Source organism: Gigantopelta aegis, chromosome 4 (assembly GCF_016097555.1).
Source record: "Gigantopelta aegis isolate Gae_Host chromosome 4, Gae_host_genome, whole genome shotgun sequence".
Taxonomy (NCBI): domain Eukaryota; kingdom Metazoa; phylum Mollusca; class Gastropoda; order Neomphalida; family Peltospiridae; genus Gigantopelta; species Gigantopelta aegis.
In genome coordinates this window covers 27,785,535-27,809,819 of record NC_054702.1, presented here as the reverse complement: position 1 = coordinate 27,809,819, position 24,285 = coordinate 27,785,535, and the positions used below count along the sequence as shown (strand labels likewise).

At 37.5% G+C, this 24,285-nt stretch overlaps 1 protein-coding gene across 1 annotated transcript in view; it reads left to right on the top strand.

The window, feature by feature from the left end:
• The first annotated feature begins 561 nt into the window (after positions 1-561).
• Positions 562-24,285, top strand: part of LOC121372062 — a 51,495-nt gene continuing 27,771 nt past the window's right edge. Inside the window, exon 1 of the mRNA XM_041498316.1 lies at positions 562-789. The gene's annotated coding sequence lies outside the window, so the exon portion shown is untranslated. The remainder of the gene's footprint in view (positions 790-24,285) is intronic.

Here is a 24,285-nt window from a genome sequence, read left to right as displayed (position 1 = left end):
TTATTATTATTATTATTATTCTTTATTATAACCACATTGTCCGAGTCATGTTATGTGGCGACAGGAAAATATATAACGTGGTGGGGGAAAGAGGTGTGATTGGGGGTGGGGGTGGGGTGACATTGCCCACATAGTCCCCTCCTGGCTACGCCAGTAAACAAAAATACACCCAAATAATTTTATTTACTATCTTTTAAAAAATGTATATTATTGAAACACCCAATAATGATGACCGATAGGTCATTATGTCACACTAGATTTTGAATTTAACAGTAAAACACACAGACAACAACAACAACAATTTTAATGCATGAATACTTTTTATGTATTTTATAATCTTTGCATAATCAATTCCACTGTTGACAGACAATGCACGCTGTCCTGCTCTACCTTTATTCTCCCCTCCCTCCATCAGGTGCCGATCAAAAGGGTGGGTGTGCGTTTCAATGGCATTCCGACATGTTCCGTTTGGTTACGAAAATAGCCGAAAACTTTACCATAAAGACGTCAACAGTCCTTTGACGTCACAATGCTTTTACGTTTAATTACTGGTAATATGCTTATTGATTTCAAAGCGATACTACGTACATTCTTCTGACTATTGTTTTAACTTCAGAAATGTGCGAACAGAATCGCTGTTTGTCCTTTAATAATCATATTTGTTTTTAAGTGGGTATAAATGGTTAATATCTGTGCCTGGATCTAACACTACCCAACGACGATGGCCAACTACTGTGCTATTCTGTTGTACTGTTTTCTGCAGGTTTTGAGTGGATATATATCAAGAAGGTAAGTGTTTGAATGATTGTTTGTTTGTTTGATTCAGATTGTTTATGAGCAAAGGCGGACCCAGGAAACATTTTAGGGAGGGTAAAAGGCACATAGAGCAACTCACTGTAAAGGGCACTTCAATGTAAATTGTAAATAAATTGTTAAACAATGGGCACTTTTATTTTTTTAGGAGGAGGGACAGGTCCCTCTGGTCCCCACCCTTGGGTCCGCCCTTGATCAGGACCGTTGAAGTCGGAGTTGGGGTGCGTAGGCATTTGCGTAGCTAGGGTTTTATATGGAGAGGCCACCCACATTGTATGTGTATGGAGGGGGGGGGGGGGGGTGACTGAGGAAGGCCTTGGCCTTTAACATTTAAAAGTCTTGATGGGATAGTTCTGAAACTTAGTATAAATATTTTCAGGCAGAGACGCATTTGAGTATTCGGCGCCCCTAGGCCACTAATATATTTGCCCCCCCCCCCCCCCCCCCCCATCCCATGGGCCTTTTCAGAAATTGATACAGAGGGCAAGACATGTTGTCACTTAATATTAAAGCATAGGCATGGTTACGCATATGCAGACATGGCGAAAGTAAGAGAACATGTGAGGAGGGGGCTGGTTAATTGAGATTTTCAACGGGGGTTCGGGGGCGTGGTCTCCCGGGAAAACTGAAAACCAGATGTTCTTAAATGCATTTTGCTGCATTGTACAAATACAACTAATTACAAATACTGACAAATGCAACACTTTACAATTGTATTTTTCACGATGTGTAACATTTGTATACATGTGTATAGTTCTGCAACGCTAAACCGGTATACCGCGATGTTTCATCAGCTCGATACGAACCGCGGTACAGTTTTGCGTATCGGGATATTTACACGTTATTGTTTCCTTGTATCTTATTTAATAGGAAATTCTCACACACACACACACACCCCTCCCCCCAAGCCCCCCCCCCCACCCCAACAACAAAAAACAACAACCCCAAAACCCCCCACAAAAAACAACCCTCCCAGCATTTTATTAATTATAGCCCGAAATGGCAGCAACGATGCTTTTTGTCCTAGGAGATTTTATCGCAGTCGATATAGGTGGCTATCTAGTATGTGCAATCTGTCATTGTAATTGTGTTTTCACGATTTCTGTTAGAACAAAACGTAAGAAAAATGTACCGGTAAATAAAGGTAGGAGTGTAATTGTTAATTGTAATAATGTAGGAGAGTAATTGTTAATTGTAATAATTGTTAATTGTAGTAATTGTTAACAATATGGTTCAGACTTTAGAGCCAGTAGAGGTCAAATTCATCCAATCAGTGACTACATAAGGTGAGACTTGTAGTCTAAACACGTACTAGCCCAAGCTGCTAAATGCCCCAACGGTGTCATCTATTATGAATATTCTGTACACACTGTCGGTGCTGAATACTCATACTTATATACAGATATCAGAGTTAAAGGGACATTCCCGAGTTTACTGCATTGTAAGATGTTTCCGTCTAATAAAGTATTTCTACGATTAAGTTTACATATTAAATATATTTTCTGGTTTAGAATATCAGTGTCTGTATATTCAATGTGTTTCTGGTTGTCTTAATATTTGTAAGAAGCCCAAACTGGATTTTGTCTTCAAATAATTTCGTACGTACGAAAAAATATTTTTTAGGAAATAAAATGAAAGTTAACATAGTACAAATATTAGAACGATCAGAAACACGTTTAATATACAGCCACTAATATTCTAAACAAGAAAATATATTTAATATGTAAGTTTAATCGTAGAAATATTTTATTACTCGATAACATCTTAAAACATTGCAGCAAACTCAGGAATGTCCCTTTAAAATTCATACCTTTTATTCCATTGCTATTTATTCCATTATGTTAAAGGCATGTTGTCACAGACCACTGACCTATTAAATAGCCTAACAAAGTATTACCTAAAAATATATAAATTTGATTTGTCCCTAAATGTACTTTATTCAACCATCTACGTAGCCACCATACTCCACTTATTAATGATATTTCGTAAAAATAATTGAATTATGGCAATAGTCTATAATTCAAAAACTAATATTGTCAACAGGGTTGACATGGATTTCACTCCATCGTGGTTCAATTAAGGTGATGTGATAGCTAGATTTGGTTTCCAAATATTAATGTAATTTTCATTTATTATCCATTTTTAGAGAAATAAGGTTCTTAAATCTGTAACAGTATGCCTTTAAAGGGACATTCCTGAGTTTGCTGCATTGTAAGATGTTTCCGACTAATAAAAATTTCTACGATTAAATTTGCATATTAAATATATTTTCTTGTTTAAAATATTCAATGTGTTTCTGGTCGTCATAATATTTGTAAGAAGCCCAAACTGGATTTTGTCTTCAAATAATTTCGTACGTACGACGAAACTTATTTTAGGAAATAAAATGAAATTTAACCTAGTACAAATATTAAAACGATCAGAAACACGTTTAATATACAGCCACTACTATTTTATGAGAAAAAAAAATGATATGTAATTATAATCGTTAAAAAGTCTCTGTTAGTCAATAACATCTTAAACACACATTTTTCGCCGATGTGATCAAACATCTTTTTGTTTTTGTTTTGTTTTGTTTTGATATTTATCGTTCCGCGTTCACATTCAACATAAAAACATACAAATGCCACATGATTTTTTATTTTACGCTATTTGGCAAATATTACCTTTCAAATGCTACAATTTATACATACATTTTATATTATGTTAAACATTATTATTCCTTTCTCTTTGACAGTTTTATTACACCCCCCCCCCCCCCCATCCCTGTACCATCTCAACATATATTAAAGGCGCAGACCCTAGTTTCAACCCGTAAAAATGGACACTAAATTTAGTTAATCTACAAACCTGTAACACATTTGGATAACGTTACAAGAGAGTGAAACAAGAGTCTGTGAAGTTGAAACGGTGAAATACCGTTAAAAATATACTAAAACTCGACTCCATAACTGTTACTTCTCAGACGCACGTGCGTTTTTAAAAATATAAAAAAGGCATTTTGTGGTATTAAAAACACCATGATGACCAGAAACACTTCGGTTGTACGGAAATGTATAATCTAAACAATAAAATATAAGTAAAGTTTGATTTCAGTGATCATAAACGGCTCTAATAGTGGAAAATATGCCTTAGTGTTTAAAAACTAGGGTCTGTTCCTTTAATTATTGTTGAGGACATTGTAACAGCACTAAGGGCGGCACTGAAACTAATGAAGTTCATTAAAAAGTTTATCTCTTCATTAGCTATATCGCAATAGATATTGCAATACGGTTTGCTGTATCGCAATACGGGTTTGATCGTATCGTTGCACCCCTATTAATATTAAGCGCTGGACATATGGTTAACCTCACCAATAATGAGAGAGGAAACCTATAATCTTTCCGATTAGCAGCAAGGGCTATTTTATATGCAGTATCCCACAGACATGATAGTACATACCAAGGCCTTTGTTACACCCTGTTTCAACAGGGATAGTGTAGTTGATCACTGTATTGCACTGGTCGAATTAAACACTCAGAGGCTTTAAATACAGCAAACTACCTTATTGGTTTTTTAAAAATAAACAAACAACAACCAAAACAACAACAAAACAAAACAAAGCAGAATACACCCTGCTGAATATAGTGTTTCTTGGCACTAGGAGTATTAGATTCGGAGTGTGATTTGTTCAAGCGTTGCGGTTTTATATATTGCCCGATAGTTCTAACGAAGGTTAGGAGAAAACATTATTTATTTAATGAGGCACCACTCAGCAAAATGTATTATGGTTATATTGACATCGGACATTATGGTTAGAAGCCACAAAGATAATAAGAGAAAACCTGTTGCCGCCATACCTACTAACGAAAAAAGCATCCAGGGATCTTTTTAGCTCGAGTGTTATCTAGAGTTATTCTATTATATGTCAGAATTGTCGGCAATAGTCGATAACCAAATGGTAGCCAGCAGTAGTAGAGAGGCCTATGGGCCTCCCTACTACTGCCAGCTACTGTGTCTGAAATACGCATTTTTACCTAATATAAATCTGATGCCACCAGGCCCGTAGCCCATGGGGGAGGGGGGGGGGGGGGGGGTCGGTCGACCCCCCTCCGGTGGCTTTTTTTTCAATATGTCCCCGAACTCCCCTAACCAACTTCGTACCTCACCATATGCCTAAACGACACCCCCTATCAAAATCCTGGCTACGGGCCTGGCCACAGACCTTTAGTTCGATCATGACATTGAATTTATATGTTGGTAATCGATATCGACACACCGGCCTCGGTGGCGTCGTGGCAGGCCATCGGTCTACAGGCTGGTAGGTACTGGGTTCGGATCCCAATCGAGGCATGGGATTTTTAATCCAGATACTGACTCCAAACCCTGAGTGAGTGCTCCGCAAGGCTCAATGGGTAGGTGTAGACCACTTGCACCGACCAGTGATCCATAACTGGTTCAACAAAGGCCATGGTTTGTGCTATCCTGCCTGTGGGAAGCGCAAATAAAAGATCCCTTGCTGCTAATCGGAAGAGTAGCCCATGTAGTGGCGACAGCGAGTTTTTTCTTAGAATCTGTGTGGTCCTTAACCATATGTCTGACGCCATATAATCGTAAATAAAAGGTGTTGAGTGCGTCGTTAAATAAAACATTTCTTTCTTTTTTCTTTTCGATATCGACAAAAAATCCCGACGCCCCTATATATAACTCCATTATTGTTGTGCTGACGTAGAACAAAGTATGTAGAGATGTGACTGACTGCCGCGCTAATGTTTACGGGTCGTATCATGCACGCTCGACTTGGGAATAATCGACCTAAGGGTCTGTGACATGAGATTTAGGAAACAATGTGTGTTTCGGACACAGGGGCTGGCTAGTATTACACACAGACATCTCTAGATAGCGTTATTCTCACATATTATAGGTTGCACTATACCAATTAATTTCCGGCTGGGTCGAAGTTCGAGGTGTACCGAACTTTTGATAGAGAAGTTAACACCACAAGTCCTGTGATTGGTTATAAATGTGAGTGTGTTGGTTGTAAAAAAAATTAGTTTCATCTGGGCTAAAAATGTATGCAATTTTATTTGATGTAGTACCACCGTGTCAAGTAGCCTTGTGCTTGGAACATGTATGGGGTACCTGTGAAAAAAAGTACTCAAATTTTGTGCGAAACTAGGGGTGTTGCAGAAACATCTGGTTATATCGAAAATGAGCCATGAAAGGTACCATTTTCTGCAGTTAATACTTTGAGGTAGGGGTTGTAGTACTGATATTTATGGGTCACAGTTTGGTTGATATATTGCATATAGTGTTTTTAAACACAAACGTTAACATGGTCGTCTATGGGATTTGAATTGGTATAGTCCAACCTATAGAATGACACAAGAGGACACTCGAGCTAGGGTCACCGTGGTGCAGGGGTGTAACATTCTCTTTGAGAATAGCCAATACAGCACAAAATTGAAATTTTGAGTAAAAGTCAGTATCTATCTGTGATATTTGTATTTTTGTACAGTTCTTTACACTGTGTTTTTATTTGAATCTTGAATTTTTATATTGATGTTGCTTATCACTTACTGTTTTTGCATTTACCATAGTTTGACACCCATTAGCCGATGTATTTTTCGTGCTGGGGTGTCGTTAAACATTCATTCATTCATTCATTCATTCATTATAAATGAATAATTAACATCAGAGATCTATTTACCAGCTTGGATTGAATAACGTTTGGGACCAGCAGTCATTTAAATCAGTGGAGTGGTTAAAAAGAGTTGTGAAGAGAACACTGTCTGATCAGTATCTAGAAACATGGAGAAATGACATCTTTACGACCAGCAAAGGAACTACTTATAGAATATTTAAAGAGAAATTGTAACTAGAATCATATTTTAACATTCTGGATAAAACAATGTACACAACATGTCTTTACCAGTTGAAAAGGGGAGATGGACAAATATTTTATATGAAAATAGAAACTGTACGCTTTGTAATAGCAATATTGTTGGAGATGAATTTCATTATGTATTTATATGCAAAAAATTTAGACAAGAAAGATTAAAATATCTTAACAAATACTATGTAAATAGACCAAATATATACAAATTCCAGCAACTCTTCAGCTAAAAACGTATTAATGTAAGTTTTGTAAGTTTATATCAATTATTAACAAACAATTTTGTGCTTCTTGACTTATGTGTAATTTTAACTGTTTTTAATATTTAGCTGCTCATCTGTTTGTATCGTGATATATATGTTTCTGAAATCATCTTGACAATTTGTATGTTTATTATTATTTATGTTCCTCTGATGCCACCGAATGGGGGCCATGAGAGTAAATAAAGTTCTGTTCTGTTACATTACCCAAGAACAAATTTTTTTTGAATGAACATTATGTTACATTTGTATTTGTTGCCTTTGGGGCGGTGGCTAGGGTCAATCAGGTGATTTATTGTTTCTTATTGCCTGCGTATATCAACCATGTATCTCTAGTATGATTGTCGGGTGATTATCCGCAGCTTCGTGCCCCCTTGTTGGACTCCGTTGTGGGTGGGGGGAATGGTTGATGAATTGTATTTGTTAATCAAACACAACTTTATGTGTAGGATATTTCGGTAATGATTTAATCTTGGTAGAAAGTTTTGAACTTCTTGCACCCAAACAAGGTTCGTGTGCACCAGCATACAAGCTCTCTGCAGGAGATGTTGTAACTGCACCAAGACAAAGCCGAAGTCCCTGGTTGTGTAATTATGTTTACGTGTTTCGAACCTATGACATTGCCTTAATAAGAATTACCTTTTCCGTACGGACTCTTGTTCCGCTGTAATATAAACTTGAGTGCAGCCCCTTGACAAATAGGTCTGCAAAAATAAATAATTGATTTATGAAAACAAGCTTTAGCAATTTGTTGTGAACAAAGATTTCTTTATGATAGGTGATTAGTGGCAGTTATGTAACTAACAATATTATTTTACCAGAAAGTGTGACAATATTGACGAGAAGCATGCCGGTGTGATCGTGACTGTATCTGCTACAGAAACAAAGCTGTCTCGATCCATTGCAAGCAAGAGGAGGTCGACAATTTCCGTTATAAATGAAAAGAACTATGAACGTATAAATGTTAGCGTAGATACATTCAAACAAGAACTTAATACCCTTATTATTCCATATCGTTCTGTTACCACTTATGAAACTCGGAGAAGAAGAAAACAGGATAGTTCTATATAAGATGATAAACCTTGGTTTAATGGCATATGTAAAAAACGGTATGAAGAATACAAACAAACAATACACATTTTAGTGCTAACAAAACCAATAAGAATCGCACTGAACTGGTCCGTTTACATTTGTTTTAATATAAAACATACATACGTACATACATACATACATGCATACATGCATGCATGAAAGTTGCGGGCGATTCGGTGCCACAGGTTCGCGTCCCAGCAAAAGCATGAGACAATTTTGAGACTAGAAAGGATTTAATTATAAGCGTTTACAATGCAAACCCCTGCGCGTGCTGTAACCTCACCGTAGTGCAGGGGTGTAACATTCTCTTTGAGAATGGCCAATACAGCACAAAATTGAAATTTTGAGTAAAAGTCAGTATCTATCTGTGATATTTGCATTTTTGCACAGTTCTTTACACTGTGTTTTTGTTTAAATCTTGAATTTTTATATTGATGTTGATCATCACTTTGTTTGTTTTGCATTACCATAGTTTGACACCCAATAGCCGATGTATTTTTCGTGCTGGGGTGTCGTTAAACATTCATTCATTTATTACAATACAAATTAAAAAGAGAATACAAGTAGGTTAACGTAGATTTAATAGAGCTAATTTACGGTTATTGACCAATCATAATCGAATTTTTCCTAAGTTACGATCGAATATACATCTTTACTTCATACAGGAGCAGTCAGTGTTATTTGTTTATTCCATGATCTGCCTATTACCGTCTTTATAATCATAGGGTCAGTATAATACGCGTGTTTCAGTGGAATGCTTTAAAGGATACACCCACACCCACCCACACACAGACAGTGAAACCCAACTTAACATCACGGTTTTTTTCAAGAAAGGAATATTTCCTTTTTATTTTATAGTTAAAACAACCCCGGTATTACGACCACCCCGGTATTGCGGATTACGACCAGTAAAGTCGGCCTCATTGGTCGTTTTAAGTGCATTTCTACCCCGTCAAAGTCACCATATTATGATAGCAAATTCCTGGGGTTTTTTTCGTTTACACAAGTGTTGAAAAGTCACACATCTAACGGTTTCTTTGTTCTTGCTGATTGATATCAAATGACTGGTAGTACAGTAAAAGAGTAATAATTATTATGTTTGTTTAGCATGTTTAAAAAAAACAAAAACAAAAAAACGATACGTAACAAGATGGCGGCCAGGACGTGAAAATTGTGATGCTGCTAAAACCTTTGGTCAAAGAAGCTGATTCACAACGATGAGACAGATGTTAATGCACTTACAGTGGTTGCAAAACAAGGCGTCGCGCGTCGCATGCGACGTTTACTACCCTCATTTCCGACGTCTATTTTCGCCACAGTTGCACAGACTCCAGTTCATATTTTCTTGTTTCTTGTCTTAATGTATAGCTCGGCTTCTATGGGTTAATTTCTTCAGGAAAACTTTAAGTTTTCTACGAATACAGCGTCCATTACTGCTCATTGCCTTTGTTTTTAAAATATTTTTGATTTGATTCATGAGCACAGTAGACCCAGTGATTTTCCACGATCGCGCAAAACGGACGAAATTCCCATTGTGAAACGGAATTTACATTTGGAAACGGAATTACGATTTTCCGCGAAGTTAAAAAAATTAATACTATTTGACTATTGCCACACTCTGTAAACTGACGATAGACCTGTGCACAGTACTATTGGCAAACACTAGACTGGATTATGCGCTTAACGGTAAACCAAATGGTGACATTGAGGAACCAATCAAATACTTCGCGAACGTTAGCGGAACGTTTGCTGACTGAATTTGGGGCTGGTTTACTGCTTAGTCTGTTGCGCCTGCGCAGATGGGACAGGTTTTTTTTTCCAGGAGTAAGTTTAGCCAGCGGTTTGTCGCTAACGCCGTCTTGGAAGACAGATTTTCACGCTACACATTAAACCAAATGACCATTTCTGGAACCACCAGTCAAAATGTGTTTGCAAACGTTTAGCAAAAAACGGCTGGCTGAACGTTGCAATGTTACTTTATTTCCGCTGTGTCATGCGCATACTTCAATTTGCAGACGACGTTAGACTGTCACAGAGATGAAAAATAAATGTTTACGTTTTGTTAACCCTAAGTGCAGTGCACTTAATCGTTGGACAATCATGCTTTATGTACTTATTATAATTGTAGCCTTTGCTCCTGATGTGATTTTTCGCTACTAATATGTAGGCTTACTTTGATTTAATGACAAATAGCGGGGACATCATATTAATTTTATTACACTGGTGGCACCTAAGTCTGTGCACCTAAGCATTTGTGTTATATTTTAAAGTTAAAATATTTCTTTAAAAATATTTGTTTCACCACCGCAGTACAATGGAACAATAAACGTGTTCCAACTAAAGTTATTTTAATTTTAATGTTTTTTTAACTCAAGTAATGAGCACATCTTTAGTGGGACCCCCCTGCATTTACTGGCCTGCATGACGGCACATAAGTCTGCGCAGCAAACAGTAAAACAACCACTTATGTCGCTAATGTTTACATAAAACAGCAACAAACAATGGATACGACTTTTGTAAGTTCTAAATAACAAACACTTCCTGTTATAGTCTGTTTCAGAAACATTTAGATTGTGCAAATGAGATAAATATAAATGGTGTTCCATGCTCCTTAGTTTGGACAACACAAAATTACAATATAAAAAAGCCAATGTAAACATATTTGATCATTATTCAACAAAAATTGTCTGTTATTAACTGTAAATGAGCACAAATAGTGTTCGTTAGACATATAGAACAATCAATGATAATTTTGAAACAGACTATAGCTAAAATAGGCCATGCTGTAAGTACAATCTTCAAAGTCTGTGTGCAGCCATTTTGCATTGTGTCACTGGAGGAAATTCAAAGTATTCTTGGATGTTTACGTCAACAGATAAAATAAGACATTCATTTCATTTATGAATTCATAAATTACAATAAGGTATGTATTGAAGCTTCTATGTCAATTTATGTAAGTTGATATGCAAGGCTGGCAAAAGTATTATTATTATTATTATTATTATTTTTAATGATACCACTAGAGATCATTTATTTTATATTAATTATGATACATACTTTGGAGGCTTTCACCCCTCTTGAAGAGTATTCCATAAAGAAACAAAATGGCAGACGGCATAAAACTGCATGTATTTTGCCCTATGCTATCTCAGCGAAGTCGACACTAGCAACATCGTTACAGTCTCGTATGTGGAATCTGTGTCACTGTAATTTTGGTTTTTCACAACTTGTGTCTAAACAAAATTTGGGGGGAATGTATCGGTAATTAAAGGTAGGAAAGTAATTTATTGTAGTTGTTAAAAATTTGGTTCGGACTTTAAAACATTTCCTTCCTTCAACATACTAGTAGTAAACGATCTTCCGGTGCGTCAACAATGGCGGCAAATGAGTGTAGACAATGACCCCACCCAGCACACCTGACTGAAAGAAAGAAATGTTTTATTTAACGACACACTCAACACATTGTATTTACAATGTTTGTGGCAGTATCTGTTCACTGTACTTCGTAGTACGCGGGGCATACAATCCCGTACGCCCTGTTTACATGAAGGCTTGGGTTCAGTCAGGTGTGCCCTGTCTGTGGGATGGTGCATATAAAAGATCCCTTGCTGCTAATCGAAAAGAGTAGCCCATTTAGTGGCGACAGCGGGTTTCTTCTCTCAATATCTGTGTGGTCCTTAACCATATGTCCGATGCCATGTAACCGTAATTAAAAATGTGTTGAGTGCATCGTTAAACAAATCATTAAAAAATAGTACTACCTATACTCGTTTTAGTTTAATACCATTTTTATGAACTCGTACATTACAAAATGGTATCTAGCTCGATTTCGCTCGCTAAATACCATTTTCGAATGTACTCGTTTGACCCAGCCGAAAGTTATTTGGTTTAGTGCTACCTATAACAGGGGAACCAGAGTCAATAACAATGGGGGTAAAAGTGAACAGAAAGATATACTTTTGTATCATATATTTTCTGGACCAGAAACGTGTCTTGTTTATGAATATAATGATACCGACGTCCACTCTTTTAGTTTAAGCATATGTATTACTGAACAAGGTTTTAGAATTGGCCAACAGGCTAACGCCTATATTAAGGCCTCCCCCAACAATTTCCACAATACAAAATTTATAGTCAGCATAACATGTACATCGTTTCTTCAGAACTATGACATTCTTGACTCTAGATGGTACAGATCAAATTATGACCCCGCCCGCAAATGAAGTTGATTGAAAGTTTAGTTCTAAGATATGACTGGAGTCAATAAACAAAAATATTTTATTACCAAAATGTTCTATTAGAGTAGCTAAACAAACCTAACAAATTCATTTGATAAAATAACACAACTGTGGAAATCAATGAATATTTAACGACATCCCAGCACGAAAACTACATGGGTGTCAAACTATGGTAAATGCAAAACATAAGTGATGAACCACATCTATAGAAAAATTCAACAGTTAAATTAAAACAGTGTAAAGAACTGTGCAAAAAATACGAATATCACAGATACATCAAAATTAAAATTTAGAATAAAATTCAGTATCACAACAGTTCAGGATGGCATCGAAATGATTCCATCGCAGGATTACAGGATTTATTCCCACTGTAGCCTCCCCTAAAATATTTCATTATTAGCACCAACTTAGTGGTCTGAAAACTCGATATCAAATCAATATTACACTGTGAAAAAGCACTGTTGAATAAAATTACTCTCGTACCATGTTCAGCACCATATAAGTAATGTTAGTGTAAACAAGACTGTCATGTTCGGTCGAACTGCTATAAAGGCCATCTTTATTTAACAACCACGCAGAGAGAGAGAGAGATATATATATTTTATGTTTTATTTAACGACGCACTGAACACATTTTATTTTACGGTTATATGGCGTTAGACATATGGCTAATGACCATTCTGATTAGCAGCAAGGGATCTTTTATATGCACCATCCCATAGACAGGATAGCACATGCCACGGCCTTTGTTACACCAGTTGTGGAGCACTGGCTGGAACGAGAAATAGCTTAGTGGGTCCACCAGGCAGGATCGATCCGACGACCCACCGCACCATGAGCGGACGCTCTACCATTGATCTATGTTCCGCTCCCTAGCTCAGCGAAAGAGCGTCCGCTTATGTAGTCGGATCGATCCTCCTCATTGGACTCATTTAGTTACGTCATGTGTTTCAATCAGTGATCAATAACTGGTGTGTATACATGTATAACCATTCCTTTTATATAGTGTTTATAAATTACACTAGATAACGTATGTCGATTTAACGCGTACAAAGGACCGTGCTAAGTGCTATCGTATGAATCGTGCTATCATAAAAGAACCCTTGTTGCTAAGAGTAACCAATATGGCGGCAATTGGAGAGCGAGAGAGAAAGAGAGAGAGAGAGAGAGAGGAGAGAGAGAGAGAGAGAGACAGAGAGAGAGAGAGAGAGAGAGAGAGAGAGAGAGAGAGAGAGAGAGAGAGAGAGAGAGAGAGAGAGAGAGAGAGAGAGAGAGAGAGCGAGAGCTTTTGAACCATATGTTGATTGTTTTATCCGTAAACAGTTCAAAAGAACATTTAATGTACATGTATAACCATTCCTTTTATAGTGTTTATAAATTACACTAGATAACGTATGTCGATTTAACACGTATGTTGAGACCCATTTTGTAATAAACGACCAATTTTGTAATATGTACCCATTTTGTAATAAAAAACGACCCATTTTGTAATAAGTACCGATTTTGTAATAAAAAACGACCCATTCTGTAATAAACGTAGGTACCCATTTTGTAATAAAATCGGACCCATTTTGTAATAAAAAATAGGTACCCATTTTGTAATATAAAAAATGCCCATTCTGTAATAAAGGCTTAAAACGTCAGAATACGACATAGATGTTAAATATATACAAATTGAAATAATTTTAAACTTTGTGTTAAGATTTTTTTTCAGTGGTTGGGAGTTCGTCAGGGGTACGAATATGTCTTAAGGTTGATTCTGTAAGTGAACCTATTCAGTTTTTCTGTTCATCCATTACTCCAGACCGTTCGCTTGAGGTGCTTGTGTCGCAGGATCGAACTTCTGTGGACACACAAATTGGGGTTTTTGTCTGTTCCAACCAGTACCCTAAAACTGGTATACTAAAAGCCCTGGTATGTACTATTCTGACTATGGAAAAGTGCATATAAAATATCCTTGCTGTTTTTCGTAACCCATCGTGTGGTATTATATATCATGATCGGGGCGGGATCTAGCTTAATCGGTTGAACGTTCGCCTGGGGGACTTGAGTAACAGGATAGAACCTCCTCGGTGAACACATCAATTGGGCTTTTTGCCGTTCCAACCAGTTCCTTCTCTCCTCCCCCCACCCCCCGCCCCCCATTACGTGTAGATATGTGTAAGAGAAAGTAACCTACATGAATGTGTTGTAAAAGCCGTAGCAGCTGATTAAAAACAGTGGGTTTAATCAACAACTACTTAAGCTGAAATACACTCAAACTAGTATCCGTCAAAAGTGATTTCCCACTGAACAATATACATAAAACACATGTGATCATTCAGCCGATGGTTGTGGAAGTTAATTCTACAATTATTGTGTACAGGTACTGTCCATTAACCGATTTACCGCTTACACTGTACTTTAGTTTGCCGCCTGACTATGTGCTCATATGCGGGTCTTGAATGCATATATATATATATATATATATATATATATATATAGTATATATAATACTCTTCAAAAGAAGAAACGCAAAACCACATTGTCGTAGAACATTTGGAGAATTGATTTAATTATTGAATGGTGAGTCCGATAATTACCAAATGTTGCAGGATTGTTCACAATTCACTCTAGTCCATTGTGAGTAAGTGATAGGACACACCACCAAGGTCAAGGTCATCTGGAGTCAATACCGGGTGTGGCCTCCGCGTGTGTTGACAACTGCCTGGCACCGCCTGCCCATTGAAGCAACCAGAGTACGGATGACGCCCCGGGGGATGGTGGCCCACTCGGCCTGCAAGGCTGCTGCCAGCTCGGGCAGGGTCTGGGGCTGTGGTTGTCGCTGTCGGAGGCGTCGGTCCAACTCGTCCCATAGATGCTCAATTGGGTTCAAATCCGGTGATGTCGATGGCCAAGGAAGGACATTAATGTTGTTGTTCTGTAGGAAAGCCGTTGTGAGACGTGCTGTGTGAGGCCTGGCGTTGTCATGTTGGAACACTGCGTTGGCGTTGGCCATAACTGGAACGATGTGTGGCCGGAGGATCTGGTCAATGTAGCCCTGTGCATTCAGGTTGCCCTGCACGTGGACCAGGTCAGTTCTGCCAGTGTGTAAGATGGCTGCCCACACCATGACACTACCCCCGCCGAATCTGTCCACTTCCTGCACGCAGTTTGCCGCATAACGTTCACCACGACGCCCTATACACGCGACATCTTCCATCATGACGTCGGAGCAGAAATTAGGACTCGTCACTGAACCACACCTGTCTCCATCGCAGTTGAGGCCATTGTCGATGAATCTGGCACCACTGCAGTCGGAGTCGACGGTGTTGTGGTGTTAAGATGACACCTCGAACTGGACGTCTGGCACGAATTCCTACCTCACGTAGGCGGGTTCCGTACGGTCTGGTCGGATATCCTGCGCAAACCTGGTATTGCTGCGGCTGTGGAGGTGGCAGTAGTCAATCGTTCCCGAAGGTGGCGTACCCGGATGTAGCGGTCCTGCCCGGGGGTAGTGACCCGTGGTCGACCGGATCTAGGGAGGTCACGTGTTGATCCATGTTGATGGTAACGGTCTGCCCACAGTCTGGAGATGGTGCTTGGGGACGCATGGAATGCCCCTGGCAACGGCCGTTCTGGATTCGCCTGCGTCTAGTCGGCCGATGGCATTGTTTCTCTGCGGTTCACTGAGACGTGGCATGTCCTGGATTGTCAACTGTCGGCCAGATACAGAGGCCAGGCAAGCGAACACCCTGCACTTTTATACTGTCAGTGTTCATGTTGCACGTGCAGACAAACGCACGTGCAGTGGTGACATGGTTTGCACGTGGCTGCGTTTTTGCGAATATTCACATTTTGGAACTTTATTGTACAGTAGCTGCGTTTTATCGAATGTAACCGTGGGAATGTGTTTGGGACATGCAATGACCTTATATTCACAAAGCATGAACCGGTAGGAAACATAAAATCGGAGTTATAACCCATTTGTACCCTTTTGCGTTTCTTTTTTTGAAGAGTATATATATATATATATATATATATATATAATATATATATATATAACTACCCACACTTGCCTTTCTTATTCTTATTCTTCTTTTGTTATGGTTATCGGCAATATTAGGTATATATATATATTTCTTTCTAAACTTCTATGTACATTTGCTAATAATCCCATAAATATGAACATTTTAAAGATATACACTGTAATAATATTACAGAATTTTGAATAAGATTAGATGTATTTGAATAAATTGCTGCACAACTAATTGAACGATCCCATAGATTAAACCTATACCATGTGAGACACTAGAAGTGTCAGGAAATGTTAAATCGTAGTAACTGAACATGAACTATCCCTTATGCATGACAATAGGAACTATTTAAGTTAATTCATAAATGTGCTAATAATATTTCGATAAGGAACATTGTGTATCAAAACCGGTTTATGTTTTACATAAATTATAAGCATGTACAGGTACTTCCTACTGAAGTCAACACAAAATATTATTATAAATGTATGAATTCACTGAAAAATAAACGTATGTTTTGAAAAGAACTGGAAAAAACCCCCTTGTTTTCAAAACTATATATTCACAGAGACACACACAGATAAATACAAAGATGGACACACAGACACACAGAGAGAGAGAGAGAGACAGACAGACAGACAGACAGACAGACAAGCAGAGAGAAAAACAGACAGATAAGCAGAGAGAAACAGAGACAGAGATACAGATATAATGAGACATACAGAGAAACAGTGAGGGAGAGAGAGAAACAGACAGACAGACCTGTATTGCAAAAAGAACTGAAAGTTGTTGGCCAAACTGTCATCGTTTCTAACAAAGGAAAGTTCTCATTGAATAATGAAAATTTTCATGAAAAAAACCCGTTATCAAAACTATATATTCACAGAGACAGACACAGATAAATACAAAGATGGACACACAGACACACACACACACACACAGAGAGAGAGAGAGAGAGAGAGAGGAGAGAGAGAGAGAGAGAGAGAGAGAGAGAGAGAGAGAGAGAGAGAGAGAGAGAGAGAGAGAGAGCGCGTCCGTTTGGTTGTGTAAAATTTTTAATTTTCTTTTCCCAATACAACTTATTCTAACATTATTATTATGCAGAAGCAGGATGTCGTTAGAGGACTGCCGAGATAGAATAATGATTAGTGATCGTAATCACCATATGATGAATAATATGAATTTAAAAATGTAAGAAATTCGATAATTTCCAAAATATATCGTTTACGATAAATTTCCCAAAATATAACGCGGAAACAACCAACCAGGCACTGTACCATCTGCGGTTTTGTGAGAATAACTGTCGTATTCTCAGGCCAAGCCCACTGTTTTTACCCGCAATTCTAATTAATTTCTTAACACTTATAACATTTTTCAAGTGCGCCACATAAACGCAGTCGTTCAGCTAAGAAATCGTCAATATGTATTTCTGGTAAGAAAGATTCTGTCAGTTTTCTAAGCCCAGTGGATACCCTATTAAACGTTCCGAGCATGTGACAGTCATCATACATACACCATCTAATGATTTCCTTTAAAATCTCGTTTGGTAAAGCCTGTCCGTCACCGCACTCCCCTTTGTTAGATGCATTAATTATACCGGTGTTGCTAATTAGACATTCCGTATCACCGTCAGTTACTGGTGTGGAATGTGTTACAAGAGAAGGATACTCGTGATCATCATCTAATATAGAATCATCGTCAGACTGTAAACGATGTATAGTGTCATGAACTATTTCGGCTGAATTACTTAAACTGACGTAATGTTCCCCGTGACCTTCAGCAATATGACCAAGAACGAGTGTTGGCAATGCTGGATTAAAATGAGTTGAGGGAGATAGTAAGGTTATTGCATGAGGTCCGAGACTAGAAAATATTAAAATGTTCACAAAGAACAATTGCGCAGCTCGCTGCAGGGTGATATGATCACCAAAAGTACCACTATTCTCCATATTAGTAATCTTATCAGCACAGCATATATACACAGTATGTATAAACGCACAAGAGAATTCAATTATTATATTCATCAATTACACGCTTTTGGTTTTCATGTTAAGTAATAATACAATGAAATATATAAACAAAATGTTACTTACATGCATAAATTCACAAACAGTATAAAAGAAAAGTGACAACTAGTATGCTTTTAGACAAGAGAGTGCCTTAACTTATAATTTTTATGCCAAACTAATATACTTATCAATATTAATTAAATCTTTAATGTATGCTTCTTTAACATCACAAAGTATTTTAATCAGCTGTTGCTGTTCCGATAATTATGATATATACAGACTACCCACACAAGCTACTATTTTTGATACACAGCTGTAGAACATATTTGGTTCTTCATACCCTAACCGAATAGCACTGGTTGGAACAAGAAAACAATGTATATTTATAGGGTTAGCGTTAGAAATTTCGTATCCCAGGCGAACCATCGACCAACGAAATAAATCTAAACACAAAGTTTAATATTATTTCACTTTGTATATATTAAACAAAGGCCTACACCTATGTTGTAATCTGACGTTTTAAGCCTTTATTACAGAATGGGCATTTTTTTATTACAAAATGGGCACCTATTTATTATTACAAAATGGGTCCGATTTTATTACAAAATGGGTACCTACGTTTATTACAGAATGGGTCGTTTTTTATTACAAAATGGGTACATATTACAAAATGGGTCGTTTTGTATTACAAAATGGGTACATATTACAAAATGGGTCGTTTATTACAAAATGGGCCTCAACACACGTACATCATTGAATTCCTGCTGTTAATGTGGCCTAGGCCTCCGAACGTCGTGTCGACATGATATATCGACTGTGCCTGTATACGATATATTTAAACCGGTTCTAACGCCCCTTTGCATTAGTCACCTGTCATAAAAGGCTACATTTGTGTTCTCCTAAATGATGTAATACATGTATGATATTAACCTGCTCTAACGGACACCAGATATTAGTGGCCACCTGTCTTAAACGGCCATTTTTATACCCCCATATTTTATTCTATATGCATTTGCGTAAGTGGTTGCTGAATATTTATGTGGGCGATTTTTAGGTGTACAGTTGTATTAGGATATTTTAATAGAAAAGTTATTAGTCCTATACATACGAGAAGGATCGCAGTTTAGTACATTAATCATTTATCGCATTAGTAGATATGTTTTACATTCAGATATATGGTTTACGTGTATTTTATTTTTCAGATAAGTGTTAAATCACTGTACAATTGTCGTAATTGTTTAATATATGGATCGATTCCTCTATATTAAAACAATTCGTCTTGCTTTCACAAACTTTATTCTTCTTAACAAAATAAACAGTCATCATATTAATTACAAAAAGAGACAAACATTCGTCTTTGTATGACACAACTGTTAAAAATGCAATAAGATAACATTGTCATGCATGTTCAATAACAAGATGTCCTATTCATAAACATTATTTTAATAATCGAATAAAAAAAAAAACATATTAATTATAATAATGACACAACTGTCCTGTACCAATAATGTACATTATTTTAATAATACGATTTTAAAAAGATGAACACATTAATTATAACAATGGGATAAACAGCTTCCCTTTGTAGGATACAGCTGTTCTGTACCAATATAGTAGTCATACGTGTCCACTGCAAAAATGGTCTTGTATTCATTTACATCTTGAGAAAAAAAAAAAAAACACCCACAAACAAACAAAAAGAAATCATATTTATTCCACGGCAAAACAAAACGTGCCAAAGAGAATGAAAAACTCCGCGGAAATCTCTATGGCATTGCCGATTTCTGCGGGCAGTTGCAGGGTGTGTGTGTGTGTGTGTGTGTGTGTGTGTGTGTGTGTGTGAATGTGCAACCGCATTGCCTTACACATCATACATTGATTCACACTAGACCGTTCTGATATTATTCTTATTAACTGCATTAAAATAGAATATGAAAATGGTAAAATAAAATCTGTATGTTTTACAAGACTGCTGAGACACATTAATTACTGTCAAACCCGTTCCCGCCATGTTCGCTACTCATAGCGACAAGGGTTCTTGTATGATAGCACCATTCGTACAACAGCACTTAGCTCGGTCCTTTGATGCACTAGTTATTGATCACTGGTTGAAACACGTGATATCACTAAATGAGTCCAATGAGGAGGATCGATCCTCCAATCGAACCGCAGTCGAACGCTCTTTCGCTGAGCTACGTCCCACTCTTCTCTATTATGACATCGCAGTTCGTGGGACACTGTATACATTGAATATTTGATTGATTGAAACATATGTTATTTCTTTAACAAATGGATTAGACACATATTTTCTTCAAACTTACTAGGTCTCTGTAAACCTCTATATATGACAAAGAACTTACAAAACGTCAACTTTATTAGTTGGTCGTTATATACAGATTAAAATAGATGCATTGGTATACGTAATGTAGCGCTTGAAGTGCCCGTTATTGACGCGTGGTTGTTAAATAAAGGTGGCCTTTATAACAGTTCGACCAAACATGACAGTCTTGTTCACACTAACAAGGAGCAAGATGTAGGCAAATCGGTAGCAAGTCCGCCTGTGAAGCGGTCGGTCATCGGATCGATCCTTCTCAGTAGACCCATTTTTGCAGTTTGGCTATTTTCCGTTCCAAACAGTGGTCCACAACTGGTTCATCAAAGGCTGTGATATGTGCTGTCGTATCTGTGGGAAAGTGCATATAAGAGATTCCTTGCTGCTTATCGGAAAGAGTAGCCTATGTGGCGGCAGCGGGTTTCCTCTAAAAGAAATATGTCAGAATGACCATATGTTTGACGTCCAATAGCCGATGATAAGATAAAAATCAATGTGCTCTAGAGGCGTCGTTAAATAAAACAAATTTTTTTGTTCACACTAACATTACTTATATGCTACGAGAGTCATTTTATGCAACAGTGCTTTTTTACAGTGTAGTATTGATTTGATATCGAGTTTTCAGACCACTAAGTTGGTTCTAATAATGAAACATTTTAGGGGAGGCTACAGTGGGAATAGATCCTGTAATTCTGCCGAGCAAGTAAACTATATTTGAGCTAAGGGTGTAACCCCAAAAGGACAAAACATTTTTTTTTTTTTTAAAACGTCAATGTAAATTATGACATTTGTAGATGATGAGTTGTGTCATTTGTCGTTGTGACATTTGTGGCGTTCAGCGTTGTGACATTTGTGGTTGATACCTTTGTGACATTTGTGGTCGATCGTGTGGCATTTGTGGTCGATTAGAACATTTGTGGCAGTAACATTGCGACATTTGTGGTCGTTGTGACATTTGTGGTTGTTGCGACATTTGTGGGCACTACACACGCACACCACACATCCAAATTCAAGGACCATAAGAAAATATTCCGAGCTATGCCTTCGATGAGAAAGACGTGTCGCTCTTCTCTCTTGAGTTGCCAACCCCCACCTGGGGGACTCATTGTTAGCTACGGCTCTTTGTTGGAGTACCGCGTCTCTTACACCAGGTCACGGGCATCCGTGACTTTGGTGGCCACATTTTGGTGTAGTGTCAGTATTTGAAAGAAACTCGAAAAGATATATTTGGCCAACGTAATGTAATGGAATCATTTCGATTCCATCCAGAACTTTGATTACAATTTCTCGGTGGCGTCGTGGTTAGGCCATCGGTCTGCAGGCTGGTAGTTACTGGGTTCGGATCCCAGTCGAGGCATGGAATTTTTAATCCAGATACCGACTCCAAACCCTGAGTGAGTGCTCCGCAAGGCTCAATGGGTAGGTGTAACCACTTGCACCGATCAGTGATCCATAACTGGTTCAACAAAGACCATGGTTTGTGTTATGCTGCATGTGGGAAGCGCAAATAAAAGATCCCTTGCTGCCTGTCGTAAAAGAGTAGCCTATGTGGCGACAGTGGGTTTCCTCTAAAAAACCCAGTGTCAGAATGACCATATGTTTGACGTCCAATAGCCAATGATAAGATAAAAAAATCAATATGCTCTAGTGGAGTGTAAGCATCTTAAAGAAACTCGAAAAGTTATATTTGACCAACGTAATGTGATGGAATCATTTCGATTCCATCCAGAATTTGTTTTACAATTTGTGATACTGACTTTTACTCTAAATGTTCATTTTATATATCTGTGATATTTGTAGTTTTTGCACAGTTCTTTACAGGGTGTTTTTGTTTGACTCTTGAATTTTTATATTGATGTTGATCATCACTTCATGTTTTGACTTACCATAGTTTGACACCCATTAGCCGATGTATTTTCGTGCTGGGGTGACGTTAAACATTCATTCATTAATTCATTTATACAGACGGATCACGGGATGAAAATTATGTGGCTTTTGCTACAGTGACACAATAATTTCCATGCGACAGCCTGACTCAGTATCGATCTTTAGTGCTGAAGTTTGGGCAGTCATTAAAGTCTTGGAAGAAATACAGGATTCTAGAATTTTGTTGGGCACCAAGCCATGTTGGCAACTGGGGTAATGGAAAGGCAGATTCAGCTGCCAAGTCTGTTTTGGATTTGCCTCATGCCAGGGGTTTGTGTGCCCTATTCTGATTTTAAATATGGTATTAATCAATTTATCTTTTAGGCTTGCCAAAATGATTGGAACGGTACGGTTGCGAATAAGCTTCATATTGTCAGGTCAGTCCTGGGAGAGTGGCAGTCCTCATATAAACAGTGCAGAAAGGATGAAATAGTCTTGTGTCATGCTCGCATCGGTCATACTTACTTAACCCATCATTTATTTTGAAGAAAGATCTTCCACCTCAGTGTGAGCGCTGTCAGTGTATTCTGACGGTACGCCACATTTTGGTGGAGTGTGCTCATCTGAAAGAAACTAGAAAAATATATTTGGTCAAAGAAATGTGATGGAATCCTTTAGATTCCATCCAAAACTATTATTACATGTTTTACTTGATACTGACTTTTATTCTAAATTTTAATTTTATCTATCTGTGATTTTTTCACAGTTTTTTTTACACTCTTAAAAGTTTATATTGATGTTTATCATCACTTACTATTTGCATTTACCAATACCCAATAGCCTATGTATTTTTCATTCATTAATTCTTTAATTCATTCATTCATTCATTCGTTCATTCATTCAACTTCATCCCCTGCGCGTGCTGTAACCTCACCGTGGTGCAGGGGTGTAACATTCTCTTTGAGAATGGCCAATACAGCACAAATTGAAGTTTAGAGTAAAATTCGGTGTCCGTAAAATTCTGTGATATTTGTATTTGTATTTTTGCACAGTTCTTTACACTGTTTTTGTTTAAACCTTGAATTTTTCATTGATGTTGATCATCACTTTATTTATTTGCATTACCATAGTTTGACACCCAATAGCCGATGTATTTTTCGTGCTGGGGTGTCGTTAAACATTCATTCATTCATTCATTCATTCATTCAACATCATCGTCACAATCACATTCATCACACCACTACTACTACCACCACCACCACCACCACCATCATCATCATCATCACAATTATCACCATTGGCACCACCATCACATTACTGTTGATTTATTCTTCTTAAGATACAATTACGAATTTATGATGAAAAACGCGAAGTAAAGACTGAGTACAGTGCACGGTACAGAGTGCGACTCAGTGGTACAATGCTCGCTTCAAGTGTTATCAGATAGTCGAATCTGTATTGTGTGCTCCAATCGGTATGATTCACCACTGTATATCAAATGTCGTGGTATGTGCTGTGTTGTTTGACATAAAATGTATATTAAATATTCTGCTGAAAATTAAAACGAAGAACAGAAAATAAAAGAAAAAACACGAAGCAAAACAAAGAAAATGAAAACAATAACAAACCCGAAAAAAGGAGAAAAACAATGAAAAAACCAAGAACACCAACAAATAACCTCAAATCTCACACCAAGACAACCCCTCCTTCCACTAATAAATACATTTATACAGATAAAAATAAATAAATAAAATTAATAAACATTATATTAAAGGAAACAAAAACAAA